Below are 21,942 nucleotides of genomic sequence, written 5' to 3' on the forward strand. Positions count from 1 at the left end.
AAAGTCCGCCATCTTTGGCACTCCCGGCATAGACATCTCCTTCATCGACACAAAGCACCGTCCTCGTCACAGCGGAATTCCCAGCCACGCGGCTGGACCATGCGCTGGGGCCACCCCTCTCGTCCGGCTAACGTTTGCCACCACGTGTTTGCTGCCGGGCCCCGGCTTTGACGGGCGTACTGTGCGGCCGCCCCAATTCCGAACATACATTACTGACCATTAAAATTGCTACACCAAGAAGAAATGCAGATGATAAACGGGTATTCATTGGACAAATATATTATACCAGAACTGACATGTGATTACATTTTCACGCAATTTCGGTGGATAGATCCTGAGAAATCAGTACCCTGAACAACCCCATCTGGTCGTAATAACGGCCTTGATACGCCTGGGCATTGAGTCAAACAGAGCTTGGATGGCGTGTACAGGTACAGCTGCCCATGCAGCTTCAACACGATACCACAGTTCATCAAGAGTAGTAACTGGCGTATTGTGACGAGCCAATTGCTCGGCCACCATTGACCAGACGTTTTCAATTGGTGAGATATCTGGACAATGTGCTGGGCAGGGCAGCAGTCTAACATTTTCTGTATCCAGAAAGGCCCGTACAGGACCTGCAACACGCGGTCGTGCATTATCCTGCTGAAATGTAGGGTTTCGCAGGGATCGAATGAAGAGTAGAGCCACGGGTCGTAACACATCTGAAATGTAACGTCCACTGTTCAAAGTGCCGCCAGTGCGAACAAGAGGTGACCGAGACGTGTAACCAACGGCACCCCATACCATCACGCTGGGTGATGACGAAAACACGCTTCCAGTGTGCGTTCACCGCGATGTCGCCAAACACGGATGCGACCATCATCATGCTGTAAACAGAACCTGGATTCATCCGACAAAATGACATTTTGCTATTCGTGCACCCAACTTTGTCGATGAGTACGCCATCGCAGGCGCTCCTGTCTGTGATGCAGCTTCAAGGGTAACCGCAGCCATGGTCTCCGAGCTGATAGTACGTGGTGTTGCAAAAGTTGTCGAACTGTTCGTGCACATGGCTGTCGTCTTGCAAACGTCCCCATCTGTTGACTCAGGGATCGAGACGTGGCTGCACGATCCGTTACAGCCGTGCGGATAAGAGGCCTGTCATCTCGACTGCTAGTGATACGAGGCAGTTGGGATCCAGCACGGCGTTCCGTATTACCGTCCTGAACCCACCGATTCCATATTCTGCTAACAGTCATTGGATCTCGATCAACGCGAGCAGCAATGTCGCGATACGATAAACCGCAATCGCGATAGGCTACAATCCGATCTTTATGTAAGTCGGAAACGTGATGGTACGCATTTGTCCTCCTTACACTTGCCATCACAACAACGTTTCATCAGGCAACGCCGGTCAGCTGCTGTTTGTGTATGAGAAATCGGTTGTAAACTTTCCTCATGTCAGCACGTTGTAGGTGTCGCCACCGGCGCCAACCTTGTGTGGATGCTCTAAAAAGCTAATCATTTGCATATCACAGCATCTTCTTCCTGCCGGTTAAATTTCGCGTCTGTAGCACGTCATATTCGTGGTGTAGCAAATTTAATGGCCAGTAGTGTATAATATTTCCGGGAGACCACAACTCGCCCGTTACCTCACATACTTGTACTTGACATAATTGCAATTTAAGCAGACGAATAGTGTTACTCATGTGTAATATAGCATTATTAACATCATCGGTAACTTTATTTCTTCACATACACTGCATGACAAAAAGCGAAACACCCAGAAGTCATGGTCGTATATAAATGTAATTTCATATATGTGCCATCCTTCGACGAATAGGTAAATGATTATTGTATCATTTCAATACGAGAGGCAAAAGGACAGCAGAGTGTATTGGTATTGTTCGCGATTAGTGTTCTTACCAGTTCTGGAAGGGTACATATAGCACGTGAATAGTATGAGATACTGAGTAACCACAGTGAAGAACAGGGAGATGACACGTACTCATATGAGGCAGCGTTAGCCACCTGGAAGTGTTTGAAAGGGGCTTCATTGCGGTTTATCCAGTTTTGACAGGCATTCAGATGTGACAGTGGCCCGACGTCGAACTGAGGGCAGTCATACTCGTCACCAAGGTTCCAAGGTTCAGGCTCATTACGTCTGACCACCGTAATGCAAAAGGAAGAAAGGAAGATCAGGTTTAACGCTCCGTCGAAGTCGAGGTCATTACAATACAAGTTTGGAATGATTCATGGATGCGGAAGGATATTGGACGTGCTCACCTGGATACATTGCGGAAAATCATGGAAACCCTAGAACCGGATAATCGGACGCGGATTTCAACCGTCGATCTCTTTCTGGAGATCGAAGGTGAGGCTGGTGTGCTAACCACTGCACCACATTGCTCGCTGCAAGAAGGAAGGATCGTAGTACTGTGCAGCCAAAACTTTCCAACCGGTTCTCATCTTCCACTGCTTCCTGCAACCGTTGATCGGACACAAGGCTGCTGTTAACATCCAAATAAATATGGCTGCGTTTGTTGTAGTGACTGTGAACCATGTATTCTCAATGAAATTCGTCCTGTTGTGTTTTGCAATAAATCCCGGTTCTGCACTATGCAGGATGACTATTGTCTGTCTAGCAACCGTGAGACGTCCCATTCCTCCTTCGTTTTGGAGAGACACTGCTGTGGTATTCCTGGCGTCACGGTGTGGGCAGCTATCAGGTGTGACTTGCTGTCACGGCTAGTGGTTGTAACGCCGGAATAGCTTATCCTCCTATTTCCATCTATTGTACTACAAATTTTTCTCCTTATTTTGTTACCTGAAGATATGACATTTCTGGTCTTTATACGTTGTAATTGTTCTTATATATATATATATATATATATATATATATATATATATATATATGTGTGTGTGTGTGTGTGTGTATGTGTCGATGTATAATTGGTTTGTTTTGTAAATATTATTTGTATTTTTACGCTGAGTCTGGCCTAGGGAAGACTATGCTATCGAACGATTACATCGATAGGTCGTGTGGAGAACCAAAGTGTTTAGGATCTTTGGTAGTGTTAACTCTGCCGCATGGAGCGCGGGAAGAGGGAGTCTGGCTGGAATAGGGCGGTGGAGCAGGTGTGTTGTGTGACGCTCCCGCGAGTTGCCGCGCTTTCGGGGTTTGGCAGCGTGTAATTGCGCTCGACTTGCTATGATAGTTTCTGACACGGTGTCGCGGACGGGAAGCATTAGCTGGCGCACATCAAGAGCCCGTTTCGCCTGGTGACCGTGTCGAGAAGAAGGCGCGCCAACATCCAGCTTCTGCAACAGCGACGGCCGACAATGAGTGACTGTCGCCACCTCCCCAATCGACGACTGCAAATCTTCAATCAACCAACAAAGAAGACTGGAAGCACGTAAAGTTTTAGAACAGTATGGCAGACCTCAGCTTTTCAAACTGTTGCATCACAAAAATACAGCAACTTAGCATGAACCTTTGTTGCTCATTGTCCCAATTTCATTACCAAGCAGGGTCCCTTCCTTTTCTGGAATGAACCCGAGTGTCGAAATTCATACGCCAGCATTAAAGTAATATCATTCCATTTCACGGTTTGAATTTCAAAGTTCAGTTAAAGTATTCATAGCTGGCTACAATATTTAGATTACACAAGAACAAATTAAGAGTGCAAGTTTTGTTGCCGTATTTTAGCTTACCTGCAACTCATCTTGGTACGTACTAAATTTTACTATTGTTAATTGTTCAGAATCATTTAATTCAAGTTCAAAGTTAAATCTCTTATTTCTAAATTGCGTAGATTCAAGTAGCTTTTGAAATGATTGTTGAGGTAGCCCAAGACTAACCTTATTTTATTGAATTGCGTAGTGCTTCAGAAACAAAGCTCACTATTAATTTCAGTCACTAAATTAACTTTCAATTTTTAGGTTTTATTAATTCTTTTGCTAAATTGAGTCAGAGTGTAGCGAAATTTATTTTTTCTGACAAACATTCAATTTTCACATAACACATGTCAACCTTCAGTTGCCACGCTTTTAGTGCTAAATACATGCGCATTAATCTTTCATTTTCAGTTATTATAGTAGTTGTCCATAGGACTGGCGAACGTAGTTTTCCCCAAATCTCAAATATCTAATTAACGCCAATTAATTGTTAACGTAACGACCGCACATTTACTTTCTTTATTAATTTTACCCTTTTCTCAAAATTAATTTCCACCAATTTCATTTGCATTTTTCCTTTCAATTTAGATGTATCCCTTTCCTCCCTCTTTACCGACAAATTAACTTCGGTGACGATTGCTTTTCTCAAATTAGGTGCACGCTGTTTAATTTTTCACTGTCATTAAGGTCGATAAGTGAAGGGGATATTACATGGTGACTGAGGAAATTCTGACGACACAAAAATACGTCACGGGCATTCTGCACCCTCATGCATTACCTCTCATGTGACGGTATCGTGGTGGCATTTTCCAACTGAACAATACTCGTCCACACGTAGCATACATCTCTATGAAGTGTCAGCCTGATACTGAGGTACACCTCTGAGCAGATGGAGCATGTGTGGTAACAGCTCGGTTGTCAGTCCTGCCCCAGTGCCAATATCCACGCCAACAAGGGCCAGTTATAACAGTTGTGGGGTAGATCGCCTCATGGGAGGATATAACGGCTTTATGGTGCCGGCTCTATGAAACCCTTCCCAACCGAACCAGTACATGTATCCAGACCAGAGGGGATACAATGTAAAACTGATAAGTAGTCTCATACTGCCAAGTTCTTTGTGAATCTGAATCGATTTTGGTATCACTGAAACAACATCACATGCCCTCACAACTAGTGAAGTTTCACTTTGTTTCTTCCTCCCCTCTTGGGTGCTTCAATTTTTGTCACGCCCTCTACATACCTACAAACTAAAACATACGCTAACGAAGAGTATCAATGATCAGTGGTGGCTGTTGTGTGAGAGCACAAGAGCACGCGAACACCTTGCATATTTATTGGTTAGTTTCCTCTGAATGCCGTTAAACGTAATGTAGATGGGATAATCTGAAATACACGGCACTAAATCTACCGCCTGAGCTATATTGATCCTCTAGACTCACTGAAACTTGGCATCGGGGTCCCGAGCACACCTTCAGTTGTGCACTCTTTAAGAAGCTTTTGCGCTTGCGTACCTGGCGTGACGTAATTGGCTTACAGGCCAAATAGACACGGATTTGCTAAACATCATGCACGTTTCTCGACATGCACAGTTTACATCAGTGCCACCAGGTGGTACCACAGTCCAGCAGACTTTTATCCCCATTCATTTGGCATAAATCCCCAAAACAGGTAGTACATTCCATAGATATGCCAATTCACTCACTGTACAGCAAAATTAGATCGGACATCAGTATATATTATAGTTATATTGATGGAAAAACCTATTTCGTGGAATTCTGAATGAGATACAGTATACTGAATTTTTGATTTTATCGTACAGTAATCCATTTGAGGAGCTGAGAGCCATAAAGCACATCACAGTCGAAACTTCCTGGCAGATTAAAACAGTGTGCCGGACCGAGACTCGAACTCGGGACCTTTGGCGTTCGCGCGCATGCGCTCTACCGACTGAGCTACCCAAGCACGACTCACGGGCCGTCCTGGAAGAAAGGATATTGCAATATCCTTTCTTTCAGGAGTGCTAGTTCTGCAAGGTTCGCAGGAGAGCTTCTCTGAAGTTTGGAAGGTAGGAGACGAGGTACTGGCAGAAATAAAGCTGTGAGGACGGGCCGTGAGTCGTGATTGGGTAGCTCAGTCGGTAGTGCACTTGGCCGCGAAAGGCAAAGGTCCCGACTTCGAGTCTCGGTCCGGCACACTGTTTTAATCTGCCAGGAAGTTTCATATCAGCGCACTCTCCGCTGTAGAGTGAAAATTTCATTCTAGACACATCACAGTCGATTGTGAAACTGTAGCAGTTATTCATGTTTCTGACATCTTTTCATATTATGATGGGCCAGGTTTATCTGTACTGCAGGTCCACATTGTACATATATATGAACATTTACGAAAAGCTGTCTCACTGGTTTCTCCGATATTCACTGGGGTCAGAGACGGCGTGCTTTTGGCCCTTATGGCTCTTAGCGTATTTGTATTCTAATGAGTGACCTTGTTGGAAGACAGTGGCTACTTGAATTTAATCATTTTCGCAGACGGCAGTTGGTGTTTGTAGTTGGATGTTTACTCTGCAGTAATCGGCTTTCCTGTGCAGTGTCAACATGAATTCTATTGAATAGTTTTAAGTCCTAACAGATAAGAAAATTACCAAGAAAAGTGAGCCACAAAGGAACTAGGGCCTCAGATCAGGTCCGTTGTCTGAGAAAGTGATGAAATCAAATAAACGTGACTACAAGCGAACGAAGAAGTGTATAATAAGCGTAAGTTGTGTGGGTGCAACGTGAATATATCGGTTTTCAGCCCGGAAGCTAATTCGTTAACTAATACATGTATTACGGATCTTGTACATTTGTCCGAAAAAATAAAAAAGTACGAAAACTCCAACATACGCAAAGCTGCGAAATGGAGAGTAGTGAAAGCTAATTTCCTTCTCGCCATAAACTGTACTTAACTGTGTACAAAACAACAAAATTCTACAAAAACAATTCTTACTTTTTCAAACAAGTTATGCATATTATTATTATTGACAGCAGCTGAAGTTGTATAAATATGTTGATAACCATAATGGTTTTTACAGCAGATGCTATTAATTTCACTCTCTCGTATTTCTCCAAATTAAAAAATTTGTGAACACCCATAATATATACCTACGGGCCGCCACTGCCAACGATAACGGCTACGAAAGTAGCAATAAAAATTAAGTTAACATGAAATGTGGAAGATACACAAAAGAAAAACATATTGAACTCCGCCTGCTCATTGTTTTCTGCCTCTAACTGTTTTATGAAATGTGCTTAAAGAATTACATGCATGTTATGAGAATCGTTATTATTAGAAAATCCTGCACAAAGCTACAGTAAATAATTGGTGTTTCGGCAACTGTTCAGCAATGTACATACTATACGAATGATGTCGACTGTCGTAATCCATATTTCTCTTTTCTTGTTGTTGTTGTGGTCTTCAGTCCTGAGACTGGTTTGATGCAGCTCTCCATGCTACTCTATCCTGTGCAAGCTTCTTCATCTCCCAGTACCTACTGCAGCCTACATCCTTCTGAATCTGTTTAGTGTATCCATCTCTTGGTCTCCCTCTACGATTACCCTCGACGCTGCCCTCCAATACTAAATTGGTGATCCCTTGATGCCTCAGAACATGTCCTACCAGCCGATCCCTTCTTCTAGTTAAGTTGTGCCACAAACTTCTCTTCTCCCCAATCCTATTCAATACCTACTCATTAGTTATATGATCTACCCATATAATCTTCAGCATTCTTCTGTAGCACCACATTTCGAAAGCTTCTATTCTCTTCTTGTCCAACCAGTTATCGTCCATGTTTCACTTCCATACATGGCTACGCTCCATACAAATACTTTCAGAAACGACTTCCTGACACTTAAACCCATACTGGATGTTAACAAATTTCTCTTTTTCAGAAACGCTTTCCTTGCCATTGTCAGTCTACATTTTATATCCTCTCTACTTCGACCATTATCAGTTATTTTGCTCCCCAAATACCAAAACTCCTTTACTACTTTAAGTGTCTCATTTCCTAATCTAATTACCTCAGCGCCCGCATCTCGTGGTCGTGCGGTAGCGTTCTCGCTTCCCACGCCCGGGTTCCCGGGTTCGATTCCCGGCGGGGACAGGGATTTTCTCTGCCTCGTGATGGCTGGGTGTTGTGTGCTGTCCTTAGGTTAGTTAGGTTTAAGTAGTTCTAAGTTCTAGGGGACTGATGACCATAGATGTTAAGTCCCATAGTGCTCAGAGCCATTTGAACCATTTAATTACCTCAGCATCACCTGACTTAATTCGATTACATTCCATTATCCTCGTTTTGTTTTTGTTGCTGTTCATCTTATACCCTCCTTTCATGGCACTGTCCATTCCGTTCAACTGCTCTTCCAAGTCCTTTGCTGTCTCTGACAGAATTACAATATCATCGGCGAACCTCAAAGTTTTTATTTCTTCTCCATGTATTTTAATACCTACTCCGAATGTTTCTTTTGTTTCCTTCACTGCTTGCTCAATGTACCGATTGAATAACATCGGGGATGGGTTACAACCGTGTCTCACTCCCTTCCCAACCACTGCATCCATTTCGTGCCCCTCGACTCTTATAGTGAAAAGGATGACTATAATATTGGGACCAAAAACCAACCTCTACAAAGACTTCAAGAAGTTAACATGAATACGGAAAGTAGTCAGACAACACAAACGCATGTGATCACAGCGTATTAAATGTCTTGGACGTAGTGGAGTTCATGAGTATGCAAGCAGACTGCGAAATCAACATTCTTATTGTAGGTCAAGTAACTTTTATTGAATGCTGCATTACACTTCAGAGTGACTCAGATACGTGACACGTTTTCAGCATAGTCACCAAGTCTCCGTAATTAATGATCGGAACTTTCTACCGATCGGTAGAAATCCGCCTCTAGGTCACGGAGCGATCCTACAACCGCTGTGTGAACGTCCGTATGTTTGGAAGATCTCTTTCCTCTGCAGTGTTCTTCCTCGATTGCCTGGACATTGTCCTCTGTGGTCGAAGTCGATGGACCTCTTTCCAGATCAGCATCACCTAAGTCTGTGTTGCCTCGGTGAGGTTATTGGCGCAGTTTCATTAAAGCTGAACGTGACGCTGCATTTGGTCCATGTGCCTCCAGAATTTTACGGTGAATCCACATGGCATTTAGACATTTTTGCCCACAAGATTCGTACTGTCGCATGTACTTCAACTCCGTAATATGTTTACAGTTGGCGCACCGTTTATATCCATACTGTGATGCGCCTGTTATCTGCGCCTCAGCAGATCTGTCTCCACAGTATACTCGGAACGTGTGCTCTCTCTGACAATATGCCACTTTTGTTGCGTAATGGTCTTAGTGTGGGACGGTATGTGCGGCTTACTTTGTCAGGTCCCTACTCACATCTACATCTACATCTACATACATTCTCTACAACTGTGAAGTGCATAGCAGAGGGTACTTAGTATGGTACTACATTCTGGGTTCATTATTTTCTTTCCAACCGCGTATGGAACGCGGGAAAAATTATTGCTGAAATGTTTCTGTGGGTGCTGTAATTAGTCTAGTTTTGTTTTCACGGTCCTTACGGGAGCGAACCGGACAGATTTTACGGTTAACAGAGGTTCATGAAATTTTGTAAGTAGGCTTTCACACGATACTTTGTCTCTCCCTTGAATAATCTGACAACTGGAGCTTTTCCACATTTCCTTTACGGAATCCTGTAAGTGAAACAAACCTCTGGCCATTGGTGCTATCGATCTTTTGACATGTTCAGTACCCGCTGTTGTTCCTATTTTGAATGAATTCCGCACATTTGAGCAACAGGACGTTCAAGCGATTTGTGACGCTTTGTAGACTGACAGTAGTTTCCCAATATCCTGTCAATAAATCAAACCCTGCCTACGTACGTCTGTCCCTACAGATTGTGACATTCAGGTACATGTATGAGTTGAAACACATTTTCTGCTAACGTCTATTAATGCACAACAACGCACTGCAATATTTTCACAGTTTCTGTTTATTAGAGGGCTTCTAATTATCTTCTATTATCATTTTGCAACGACTGTTTGTTTCGAAAGCCAAATAACAGCAACTATTTCGCACCATCAGCTCAAAAACTGGACGCAGTAAAGCCCACTACGTGCCGCAATGTGCATAACAGTATCCACCCAGCTGCACAGAAACCCACAACCCCTGCTGTGTGGTTCATTATGAGCCGCCGCTTTATTATTTCGCTCTCGTGCGATATGAGGTTCGGTATGCGGTCAACAGATTGCAGCTCTTGTTCAGCACACCATACACTGCTCCGGCAAAACTTGATTTAATGTAGCCTCGTTCCAAACGAAACCCAGCGTTTCAAGATACGCTTGACTAATGACGATAATAACACATAGGGCAAAGTGTCATGGTTAATTTGTTCCATTTTCATGTGTGATTGCTTTGATTTACTTTTTTGTGGAGCAGTTACGTGCTGTTAATAAGCACTGCACGACATGCGTTTTTCACATACAATATTAATAATGAAAATTAACACGGGTAAAAGTATATGAGAATAGAAGAAAAAATGTTCCGATAGACAGGGGATACCCAGGTAGCAAAATAACCCATCACGAACGGAGCAAGGGAAACATAAAAAGGAGACTAGCACTGGCAGAAAGGGTTTTCCTGGCCAAGAGAAGTCTACTAGCATCAAACGTAAGCCTTAATTTGAAGACGAAATTTCTGAGAATATACACTCGACAGTGGGTCACTCCTGAATTCCAACGTGCAGGCTGCACCTGAATGTATGCAACCAACACAGCATATCTGTGTTGCACATAGTCGCAACCCTCCACAGTACAGTCGTTGTAAGATACACAATGGGTACCTCTAGAGATTACTAGAGAACACCGGTCTTTATGACAGTCTGTCCAGATGTAAAGTAACACCACGATAGTACAGAAGAGATCAGACAGTCCTTAACGTTTGTAAACTAAAGTTAATTACAATAAGTGACATTTAAAATGTTATGGGACAACTAGTTTTGTCACATAAATCGTTCAGTAATCCTTAGGCACAGTTAAATATTTGAGACAGTATATGGATTTATAAAGTTGTATGGCAATTGGAAACAAGTTCTTTGCTGTCTAAAAGGTTTACCCAACACATGCTGAACTTCGTTCAACGTTCATCGGGGAGTGGTTTCGCATCAACTTTATGTAATACTAAGCATTTAAAAGAAAACGGGATTAACGACGGCAACCACTTTACGGAAATCCCAACATTAACAGCGAATCACAAGTAATATCATTGTTCACATTACTTATCAACAGTTACTTGTACACGATGTTGTACTTTAAATGTCATGACCAACGTCTTCGTTCTGGATCCGGATGCAAACCCAGAACGTAAAGCCATTGTTAATCAAGCAAAGCTTTGTGCCTTATCGAGACTCGATCACTAGGCAGAAAGAGACGTCAAATATTGCCGTTTGCACCAGTATCAGTTATCAATTCTCAACTTGAACGTAAATTACGATAATGTTTGTACGAAAGCAGGAACCCTAACATGACAATTACCTTCTTGGTAATTAACCTCTAAAGACGTTGTATAGTGTTGCACTGTCAAGGAATAAAGAATGCACACGTTTAAAATTGAAATGCCATCATGTAATGCTGGGGACAAGGATGCGATCCCAGCACCTAATCGGATTGTTGAATAAGTACGTATAATCAGAATGTAGATATCACAGTTTGTCACCAGTAGTGGGGTTGGAACCTTAAATGACGACTGAAGTTGTATTGCCTGACCGGGATTCGAACCCGACGCCTACCACCGTCATTGTCTAACCAGGAACAGACGAGAAATGTCCAATGTTGGTCCACCATCAGCTAGATGTGCACGCGTTTAACTAGAAATAAGGTGACGAAAACGTCTATGCTGACTGAGAGTCGAACGCCGCACACATGGTTATGAAGACACGTTAATAATCAACTTCATATTCAGTAGTAGTTAGGAGTAGCATGTTTAGTTGCAAACCTAAAGGCCTTACTCATCCGTAGTAACGTGTTGCCTAATATCTACGAAACGGTGATGTTAATTTACAAGTGGACTGATTGCCGTAAAGAGCTATGTTCTCTAGTAGTCGTATATCATTGAGATGTAAATGAAGTGCCTCAGCAGAAAGTAATTTCCGTCGTGCAGCACGTATTGTTTCAGAGACACTGAGTACATGTTATAAGTGCACAAAACGTGTATTATATACTAACAAGGGAACCTCCCCATCGCACCCCCCTCAGATTTAGTTATAAGTTGGCACAGTGGATAGGCCTTGAAAAACTGAACACAGATCAGTCGAGAAAACAGGAAGAAGTTGTGTGGAACTGTGAAAAAAATAAGCAAAATATACAAACTGAGTAGTGCATGTGCAATATACGCAACATCGTCGATTACATAGCTCAGGAGCGCCGTGGTCCCGTGGTTAGCGTGAGCAGCTGCGATACGTAAGGTCCTTGGTTCGAGTCTTCCCTCGAGTCAAAATTTTAATTTTTTATTTTCAGACAATTATTATCTGTCCGTCCGTCCGTCCGATGCGAAGTAACTGCGCGGTAGTGAATTGCAGTGCGTCAGGAAAAATGGAGAAAAGACTGGTGAAAGACTTTAATGAACGTGTGATTGCTCCTTACGCAGACAGCTATACAGGACAGAAGGATCATGCATTGTACAATTTTAGTGTGGGAGTAGACGTGATTGCCATTGCTCCAGGTTGTACACCTCTTGTGCAACCGTTAGATATGTTTGGTTTTCGGCAAGTGAAATACTTTGTGAAAAGATTCCATGATTTTGCGAAGCTGCACAGGTACACAGAGCAGTATTGTTAAAGTGATTGTGTGTCAATTATCAAAGTTTAGGCACTCACACATAATCAACTTCGCTCTCCAAAATTCCAGGACCTGTTCAGATTCGCTAGCCAGGAATGACTGTTAATTTCCGTCAGTAAAGAAATCTTAGTTTGCATGACCTGGGTTTGAATCCATATGCAGAACGGGTCGGTTCGTCGTGTCATTTGAAGTTCATACGTATTCTCAACTAGCTGCTCGTGAATAACGTAAATTTTTAACGACATTTTGTGTTAAATAGCAAGTATGGTATGTTACTTTGAAGAGGAAATCATGAATACGACGAACTTACTACGTGCATTACCTATCTGACGTAATAATGAGAGTGATAACATTTCAGGTATGTCATTTATTGCAATAAATGCGAGCTTACAAGCCTTAAGGACAGTCTTATCTGTGATGAGGTGTTCCCTGATATTTTTAGTATCGTGGTATTACTTTACATCCTGAGTTATTGCGATACAGAGCAGTGTTTTCTAGTGGTGACTTGTTGGATCCATTTTCAATAGTCAAACGACTGTAGCAAGGAGCGATTAGAGGACCTGCTAGACAGCTGCGTTATGTGGGTTGCAGGGGAATTAGGCGAAATGCAGTCCAGGTCGTCCGGATACTTTTGAGCATGACTGTACTTCGTTATCAATCCGATTAGGTGCTGGGTTCGCATCCCTGTCACAAGCTTTATATGATGGCATTTCAATTTTAAACATGAGCATACCTTGTTCCTTGTGAATGACACCATATTAAACGTCGTTGGGGGTAATTCCCAGGACGGTAACTGTTATGACATGATTCCCAGTTCAGTACCAACATTTTCGTCTTTTATTTTCGGGATCTGAATTGATAACTGATACTTGTGCAAACTTCTACACATCACGTCTCTTTACGCCTGGTGATCTGGTCTCAATAAGGCACAAACAAAGCTTAGCTTAGTTAGCAATGGCTATAGGTGCTGGGTTTAAATCCAGGTCCAGAACGACGGCGTTGGTCACGTCATTTTAAATTCAAATTTGTGTACACGTAGCTGTTGATGTGTTACGAGAACAATGATATTACAGGTGATTCGCTGTTAATGTTGAGATTTCCTTAGAGTGCTTGTTGCCGTTAATCGCGTTTTTCTACTGGTTCGTCTAATATCCAGTTTCCAGAGCCACTCGCCGTTGAGCGACCTTAAGCACACAGATGGAAAACCTTTTAGAGAGCGAAAAGCTTTTTTCCAATTGCCGTAGAGCTTTGTAACTCCATATATTGTCTCAAGTATTTAATTTTGACTAAGGCTTACTGTACGATATATGTAAAATAATCTGTTTTCTCAGAACTTTTGGAATGTCACTTGTTGTAATTAAGGTTAGTTTATGAGTGTTATGGGGTGTCTCATCGCTAAGAACGCGTTTTCTAAAATGTTTTGTATGACGATATTAGTTGACACTTAGACTGACTGCCATAAAGACCTTTGGTCTCTTAGTAGTCTCTTGCGGTACCCAGTGTGTGTAGTCAAACGACTGTACCCCACGAGGTTTTGGTGTTTAGAGGACCTGCAACACAGCTACGTTGTGTTGGTTGTATTCAGCAATGATCCACTTTTTTTGCTGTCAAGTGTACATTTGGTGCACAACATTGTGTAACAGTGAGACATCGACTGTGCGAAAACCGGAACGGAAGAGAATAGAATAATTTGGGATGTGGTGCTATAAAGGAATGTTAAAAATTAGGTGGACTGGTAAGGTAAGGAATAAGGTTATGCGCATAATCGGGAAGGAAAGGAATATATAGAAAACACTGACAAGAATGGACAGGATGGTGGGAAGTGTGTTAAGATGTCAGGAAACAACTTCTATGGTACTAGAAGGAGCAGTGGAAGGTAAAAACTGTAGACGAAGATAATGATTGGGATACATCCAGCAAAGTTGAAAAGGTTGGCACAGGAGGGAATTCATGGAGGGCATCATCAAACTAATCAGAAGACTGACAGTTAAAAAAAAAGGTATTTTCCATAAATAAGCATTTTTTTGGGATTACAAGCCGCACTGACTTCAGTATGTAATACTGTCCTAATTTGTAATACCCAGTAAACCACCAATTCTTTAAAGAATCGAACAGCCATGTGTAAAACAGATTCAAACGCCTGATTACTTTCTAAATGAGTTAATATGTTAAATATCTGACGATGAGCATGAAAGCAAGAAAAAGTTTGTTGGACTTTACTAAGTTCTCACTTTCTCAAGTACGGGAGGAATGAATTCCGGGTATTTGCTCGCCATCAGTTTCGTTGCTTCAAGCTATGAAGGTGGTCCGATGAACCCTCTGCCAAGCACTTTAATGTGATTTACAGAATTTCCGTGTAGATGTAGATGTAGAAGACAAACATACAGCTTCTCACTGTAATACTTCTATTATTGTATTAAACTCTTAACATGCGATTATACTTCTTAATCAGTAAATGATGACTGCATTTTGAATGTGGTCAGTGGTTACGTGAAATAATAAGAAGCAATTCTTTTGTTCCTCCAAGCCGTCAGATACGCAACCTGCAACTAATACTTCGTTACGGGTTCCGGGATAATCGCTTAGTTTTAGCTTAAGACCTAATCTATTTGTATTCCAAATTATCCACGGGTGTGCTGCCGGTCTATAGTGTCCAACGGGCACAATATTTCGGCGATCATAGATGTCGCCATCATCAGGTGAACTGACGGACTGAGCTCCGGTGAACGTGCCGGCACGGAGATCCGTACGCTATGGCTGCTCAGAGGGAACTGGGTTCGGTCGCGGCGGCGGCCGATTTAAATACCCTCCGCCCGCGGCGCGCTCTCTCCGCCGTCCGCGCCCCGCGCCACGGTCGCGCGGTGGAACAGATTGCGACGGCGTCTGAGATGACGTCGGAGTGATGGCTCTGTCGGCCGTGGTCGTCACAACTATACGTTTGCTCGATTTACTCTTGATTAACCCGATCGCTGGTTCCCAAGCCTTGCTAAGATTATAGCCACAGTCACGGTTTATGAGGTCGTCATTGGTGCGAATTTCGATGACCTCTCTAACAACGCTGTCCCAGTATCTCGACGTCTGTACCAGAATCCTCGTGCGGTCATATTCCATGGCGTGATTTTCCGACAAACAATGTTCAGCGACCGCCGACTTGCTCGGATACATCAGACGAGTGTGCCTCTGGTGTTCACGGCATCGATCCTCGACGGTACGCATCGTCTGACCAATATACGACTTGCCACATTGACACGGAATCTGGTACACGCCGGCCTTCCTCAAACCGAGGTCATCTTTGGCGCTCCCCACCAGTGCACGAGTTTTATTTGGAGGACAAAACACAGTTCCGACCCGGTGTTTCTTCAGAATGCGAGCGATTTTCCCCGAGAGTGCGCCTGTGTATGGAATAAATGCAGTGCCTACCTCCTCCCTCGTGACTTCATCCATCTCAAGAGGTTGTGCTGCAGTGGTTGGGCGGAGAGCACGTTGAATCTGCCACTCTGAGTACCCATTTTTTCGAAATACAGTTCTCAGATGTTCCAATTCCTGGGGTAGACTCTCTGCGTCAGAGATAGTGCGCGCCCTATGTACTAGAGTTTTAAGTACCCCATTCCTCTGTGAAGGGTGGTGGCAGCTGTCTGCGTGCAAATACAGATCAGTGTGCGTAGTCTTCCGATGCACCCCATGACCTAGGGTGCCGTCAGCCCTTCTCTTGACCATGACGTCAAGGAAAGGTAATTTACCCACCGTTTCAGTCTCCATAGTGAATTTGATGTTGGGGTGTATGGAGTTTAGATGTGTAAGGAAGTCAAGGAGTTTACAGCTTCTGCTCGACGTATTCATCCTGGACATACTAGGGTCGTACAAAAATATGGAAACACCACTCCTAATACAGAGTGAAGGAAGTGCAGGGGGGTAGAAAGACATATAAAGTAACATACAGGAGGCACCTATTAAGTTGCTTTAATGTTAGATTATTATTTGATCATTTACAACCGATAGGGAGGTCAGTGGACCAATTAATAAGAACAGGTTGCACACACGTGGCAGCAGTAAGAAAAAATAAATTAATAGTTGTAGCAACCATAACTGACAGTAAGGATACAACCGACTTTGACGTTGGACGTGTTTACTTATGAAACTGGTTAAGAGAAAGGGAGGGTACATGATAGTTTACTATAATACGCTATTCTGACCACAACTGACACTTATATCATAGTGAGGTCACTGCACAGCCGACGTTCGCGGACAAATACAAGAGAACAGTCTGCAGGCCCGGTTATTATCTGCGTTTATCTTCAGTCAAGTATTTCTCGAGGTATTTCCATAATTTCTGTCCATCCCTCTCTCTATCCGCTCGTCACTGTCACCTTACCTTAGCAGCAGTGCGTTCCTTTGCACCCTCAAACTGCTGAAGTATTCCCGCTCAAGGATAGTACGAGTAACTTTAGACCAGTTAGGTGGAGACGTGATCGGTACGTTTACATTTCAAATACATTTGTATTAACTAGAACAACATTTCATTGTGAAGTCGGTGGCGACTATAACTGCTTTTTCACAATAAAGTCGCGAACGGCTCGCCTGAGCAGCCATGTTTACTAGCATTGAGGTGTGGAAGTGTACATCTGGGAGTATATGTAAAGAGGTTACCAGTTCTGGAATTTACCTCACTATGCGGAGAAGATTTCCAGAAACGTGTGATGGGAATTGGACCTACTTCAAATCAACACGGTGAGTGCCAGATGGAATTACATAAGCCTACGTGACTATGTGTGTAACTGTTACGTCACAAATCGAAAGCCTGGGGAGCAATTTCCTCTCGACTTTAGTATTCCTTAATATTTCCTTCACCTCTGGTAATGTTTCGTATGTGTGGAATTTGCTAAGCATGACCGTGGTTTGGAGTCCAAGTAAACTGTGGTCCCCCTGAGCTCGCTGAGAAATTCTGTTTAAATTAAGGCAACGGAATACGACCCCCAGTGGGACGATGGCTAGTACAGCAACGCAGTGTTCAAGCCAGTCTTTCAGTTGAGAACAGCTTTATTTACGTTGTACGTATACTTATCTTTTGATGTAAGGCATTCTCTCACTGACTTGCTTGATGTTTGCTGAAGTGTGCGTGATCTTGCAGTTTGCCTTCTCACTTTCTTTCCATGCCGGCCTCTGTGGCCGAGCGGTTCTAGACGCTTCAGTCCGAAACCGCGCTGCTGCTACGGTCGCAGGTTCGAATCCTGCCTCGGGCATGCATGTGTGTGATGTCCTTAGGTTAGTTAGTTTTTATTAGTTGTAAGTCTAGGGGACTGATAACCTCAGTTAAGTCTCATAGTGCTTAGAGCCATTTGAACCATTTCTTTTCATTCCGTACAGCAATGGGCAACGCAGACTGCCTTAACACCTTGCATTGGTTGTTCCGAAATAAAATCACCTGATCTTGGAGCGGACGACTGTGTTCTCCTGGTCATCTCCTCAGCATCATGGTTATAACCAAAGCATTGGAATTATGTTTAATCTATACTGCGGTATTTGTGTTCCAGTCCAAAATACACTGTAAGAAAAAAAAAAGAAAACGGAAAAAAGACGCACCACGAAGGAATTGGAAGCAAGAAAACGAAAGGCACCTCAGACGATCATTCCCGTCTGTAGGGCCATATGGAGCGTGACAGTCGGCCAGGAAACTCATTGACTGCAGTAGAATTGTCTTCATTGATGAGTCCCGCCTCTAAATGAGCCCTCATGACCAACGAAGACGCCTTCGACAGCGGTGGAATATCAACCTGACTACGTAGTAAAATGAAACATCTGCAGCCGTCCTATCAATGTTATTTATTATACAGCGACCAGTTTCGGTGACTCATCACATCATCTTCAGGCCTTAACTGACGCTGAGTGGGTGAAGTCCAAGTTAAGTCCTGAAGATGGTGTACTGAGTCACCGAAACTGTTTCTGTATAATAAATCACATCGAAAGGACGGCTCAAAGTGTTTTATTTTATTACATGAGTGGACGGATGAAGTCCCTCAAAACTTTGATCAAAAGGATGTCATTCATTTTCACTGTCATCCGCGGCACCTATACACCACAGCAGTACGTCGATGATATTCGTCGCCCCGTTTTCTTGCCATTAATGGTAAACCATTGTGGGCTTATATTTCAGCATTTCTGCAAGATGATGGCCAATCACACACAACGAGAGTTTCTACTGCTTGTCTTCGTGCTTGCCAAGCCCTAACTTGGCCGGCGAAATCCCGGGTCTCCCCCCCCCCCCCCACCCCAATTGGGAACGTTTGGAGCATTATGGACAGATGCCTCCAACTAGCTCGGGATTCTGACCATCTAACGCGCCAGTTGGACAGAATCTGTCACGATATCCCTCACGAGGACATGCAACAATTCTAGCAATCAATGCCAAGCCGAATAACTGCTTGCGTAAGGACCAGAGATGGATCAACGCCTTTTTCACTTGTTGAATTTATGAAGCTTTCTCTCTTTGATAAATCAACCCTTTTTCTGAAATTGTAGTCATTTCTTTGTCTGTACATACACATCGCATCTACCAATCTTCCTACCATTCGGCTAATTCCTTTGTTGTGGGTCTCTCTCTCTCTCTCTCTCTCTCTCACTCTCTCTCTTATTTTGGAGTGCATATAGGTACATGGTGTATCTACGTTTGAGTTTGTGTGTGTGTGTGAGTGTGTGTGTGTTAAGACTTAAGTGAAGTGTACGACTATATCGACAAGAGAATGTACTTGCGGAGGAAAATTATCATTCACGTTCCAATTTTATTCTTTTCTCTACAATTTGCGTTAGGTCCAATTTTAATTCGTCCATGTTAGGTAGACGTTCAAACAGTACATTAATATTTTATTCTGATTACTAAGGATCTGTAGAAGAAGATCATGCCAGCAAACCATACAAGTAAGTGTGGTGTTCCTTGGTTCACTTTTCACACCTTCGTCTCTGGCCAGCCCTGTAACAGAAGTTTCAGAGATTTTCTTATTCCATTTTAAATGATGGTATTCCCTTTGTGTGCTCCAGTGTTTTTCCGAAATTACAAAAATTGCTCCAGAGAAAACATGTTTTAAGGTTCAAATGGCTCTGAGCACTATGGGACTCAACTGCTGAGGTCATTAGTCCCCTAGAACTTAGAACTAGTTAAACCTAACTAACCTAAGGACATCACAAACATCCATGCCCGAGGCAGGATTCGAACCTGCGACCGTAGCGGTCTTGCGGTTCCAGACTGCAGCGCCTTTAACCGCACGGCCACTTCGGCCGGCCATGTTTTAAGGTCATGTACCTGGGAACAAATATAAGATTGAAATTTATAAGATTGGTTATCAAGAAAATCGAGTCAGTACTGTATTTGTCTGTATCTGTTACATTATTTTTGAGCTACATACCAATAACCAGGAAGCGAAATTAAATTAACGGGAAGTATGCTGAAAATCCAGTCACAGTGAACCGGTACAGTAGTTACCGCTCCATAAGCAGCAGGTTTCGCTGCTCGCTCGCACCGGGAATACAGACTGAGGCGCCTCCGCCGCCAATTTACTGCACGACGCGGCCGGACGCGGGTGCAGCGGAACCGCTTGTGTTCGGATAGACAATGTGTTAGGCTTCATTACACATTTTTATATATGTCGTGTATCACGTATTACTTGTACTTGAATGTGAATCATGCACGAGAACATTCCCAAGCCTGCTCCCACCTTTCCATAAAGCGTGGCCAAATACAACTTGGTGAACAGCAGAAGTAGTTCTGTAGTGTAGTAGTGCCAAACTTACTCCTGGGTAGGGGATCAGAGATACAGCACAGGCAGGTCGAAGTCAAAGACGTTCTAGTATCATAAGATTTGGGGTGGAGAGGTTGGTCACCTGCCAAGCGGTTCGGCCATCCCCTCCATCGGGACCCAGCAAGACCTCCGGGTGCCCGCCACATTCTGGGAGTTCTACAGAAGACGGGTAAGTGAGCAGACGTGCCCTCAGTGCATCTGTCTCAGGAAGAAAACTATTTGAATATTCGAAACGATTCTTTTTATTTCCAGCTTCAGATTATGTAGGGAAACGAATATACGCAATGATTTCTTTCTCGTTTATTTCGGAAATTTTGTGTGGAAACAGAGTAGGCTCCCATCCTTTGTACAAAGCCACGGGGTGTCGTATGCTACAGAGTTTCATCAATAGTTCCAATGTATAGACTTTATCGCGTAAATCGAGTGCAACGAAGTATATTCAAACGCGAATGATTTATTTTGGTCGAAAAATTGAACCGTAAAAATGTTTCTTTGTGCGAAGGAGTCTTAGAATACTTGGTGTGCCCCATGCTAGTAATAGTGGATGTGGATGAAGGGTAGCCAAATTATAGCATCGAACGGTCACATCGTAATTCGCCGCCCCACGGAATAGTTAAATTGATTGCCGTTTCCACTCCCTTTGTAGTTGGATGAGCTGTAATTCCACGTGGTCGATCGTTCGTTTCCGAAGGGCACGAGTTTCAAATAGCGACAAAACAGATATCGCTCCGCTAAACTCCTTTAATCCCCTGTGTTAATGTGTCTGGTCCTCAGTCTGTCCGTTATCCTCCTCTCACATAGTGGATGTTCTATGTAAAGTAATGGTAGAATTTGGTGGTTCACATTTTGGCCAAACGCAATTCCGTCTTCTCCGTAAAACAATAATGTGCGTGTAGATTAGCATACAAGATAGTGAAGCTATACGTTGAAAACTCTAATCTCTATAAATTGGAATAATTACTGTAACTGTTGTAAACTGGAATAATTTTATTTAAAATAAATAGGTTATGAATGATCACCAATTTTTAACACACCCTGAAATCACAATGAAGTTAATCTAAAGAGAATTCATTTATAGATAAAATTAAAAAATATAGAACGCAGGGACCCACACATGAGCGTGTGAGCCCTTCAGCCCCTTGCTTAGTAACGTGCAAAATAGGACACGCTCTGTTCTCTAGGAAGCGCTCCCAAGTACCCCTGCCCCAGTTATCCGTTGCGCCATTTCCATTCAGTGCTAGTTGCCATGACTACCTCTTTTATTAATGCCGATGTCAGGTGTCGGTTTCCGCCTGGTTGTGGGCCAGTAAGAACAAGAAAATCCACAAAAATCACGAGGGCTGCGTAAAGCAGAAGTACGAGCGTTGTCAGAGGGTTTGAAGAAAGTACAGGCAAAAGCATAGTTTTCTCTCCTCCCCAATAATGCGGTTAACTTTCATCTGTCGTGCACTGCTGGGTTTATTGTAAGAAACTTTGTTTAATTCCCACAGTACGGTTATCTTTCGACAGGTAAAATAGATATTGAAAGAGAGGCTGTTGAAAACCAACAAAAATGCTTAGTTGGAAGGCAGGCGAAATTGTTAGGACACTAAAGAAATTCAGTTCATTTGTTAG

This window comes from Schistocerca serialis, chromosome 8 (genome assembly GCF_023864345.2).
Source record: "Schistocerca serialis cubense isolate TAMUIC-IGC-003099 chromosome 8, iqSchSeri2.2, whole genome shotgun sequence".
NCBI classification, from domain to species: domain Eukaryota; kingdom Metazoa; phylum Arthropoda; class Insecta; order Orthoptera; family Acrididae; genus Schistocerca; species Schistocerca serialis.